The sequence below is a fragment of the Papaver somniferum genome, chromosome 11, assembly GCF_003573695.1.
Source record: "Papaver somniferum cultivar HN1 chromosome 11, ASM357369v1, whole genome shotgun sequence".
In the NCBI taxonomy this organism is placed as follows: domain Eukaryota; kingdom Viridiplantae; phylum Streptophyta; class Magnoliopsida; order Ranunculales; family Papaveraceae; genus Papaver; species Papaver somniferum.
The window spans coordinates 53,904,968-53,906,513 of NC_039368.1; the positions used below are offsets into that span (position 1 = coordinate 53,904,968).

Genomic DNA, 1,546 nt, shown 5'->3' on the forward strand with positions numbered 1-1,546 from the left:
CACCAAGAGAATTAGTCCAACATCCATAAAATTTCAAAATCAAATCATGTCAATTCTTCTCAGAATCTCACTCATTAAAAACAAAGATCAAATCCAAATAATGATGAAACATAAAACTTTCGTCAATGAGATGAAATTAGAAACCACTCTCTGTTGCTTCAAAAGAAAAAACAAGAAAAAATAACTCTCTCTCACACTTTTAGCATAACCATACAAAAACAAGAACTTGATCAATAATCTTGTGGTTGTAAACCAACTTTTACACGTGTTCTTCCCCTACGCGGGTCTCACTCATTTGTGTCTGCCGCAGGAACATTTATTGAACCGTTAACTTTTTTTTGACTATTCTCAACTTCTACCGAAGACTTGACTACATCTTTTGCAAACTCCACCTGATGATATTAATTTAATTGCTATGTCAAAAAAATATGTTTGTACATACCATAGAATTATTAGAAGAAAAGGAAGTGAAAAACAAATACCAGTTCTTTGGGATCCCGGATCTGATGTTGGAACTCGTACATAATTTGGCTTACATCGCTGTTAACTTCATTAAATTTCATCACACGCTTCCAAAAAGAAAAGGAAAAAAATATCATCATCAAACTATAGAAAATAAAACAGCAAACCATAACAAAAAAAAAAAAAAAAAAAAAAGATTAGCAGACTACCTTATGAATGTTTTTGTTTTTGATGTCATAAGAACCGCGTTGTTTCTTATTAATGACTGTTTAACTAACCTACACCCTTAATGACACAAAACAATAAAATTTGACAAAAAGACATAAAACAATAACAAAACCTAGGTCATCATCCATCACAGTAATAACGCACATGAAAAAGTACTAGGTACAGATAGAGACAAGAGTAAAATATGGACATACCTCTTTTTTTTGTTCTGCTTTAGATGTCGAAGTCCACGATGCCCATTTGTTTTGTTATCTGCTAACTTCTTGTCGGTAATCTTAAGATCCAAATAAAATATAGGCCAATGAGAGATAGATAAAGATAACTACAGTGTTAGAGATGCTTCAAACAAAAAAACAAAAAGTATTACAGAGAGAGGAAGAATTCCAATTGCAATCCACTCACCTTCACCATTGTCTTCTTTTTGTTGGAAATTTTTGATCTGTCGCTTGGTTTTCTTTCTTTTCTTTTTTGTTTTTTTCTTTTCTTTTCTTTTACTTTCTTTTCTTTTAGTCTTGTCACGTATAATATGACTGAATTCAAAATCAGAACGTGAAAGAAGAAAAGCAAAGCTAGTAGAATTTAATGCAACTCACTGACTATAACGGTCACCTTTGGGTGGGGGTGGGGGGGGGGGGCTAGCTGCTTCTTTATGTAATTTTTGGAACCCTAGCTTATGAAGAAAGAAAAAATGACCAACGGTCATGAGTCGCTTTCCGTGTGGGGCCATTATTTGCACTACATTTTACCCTTATTTGTATTGAATAACTACGGTATTGAATCTATTATAGTAGAGGTAAAATTGATAATAAATCATACAAGAGAAATAAAAATAACACATAATGCAATAGAAATAGAA

General features: G+C 32.5%; 1 long non-coding RNA gene across 1 annotated transcript; it reads right to left on the reverse strand.

Annotated features, from left to right (window-relative positions):
• Positions 1–260: 260 nt before the first annotated feature.
• On the reverse strand, positions 261–967 carry LOC113321709. The gene is made up of 4 exons (XR_003346852.1): positions 885–967; positions 672–747; positions 483–569; positions 261–392 (listed from the first exon to the last, which is right to left on the reverse strand). It is a non-coding gene; the product is annotated as an uncharacterized LOC113321709 (long non-coding RNA).
• Between the last annotated feature and the right edge of the window lie 579 nt (positions 968–1,546).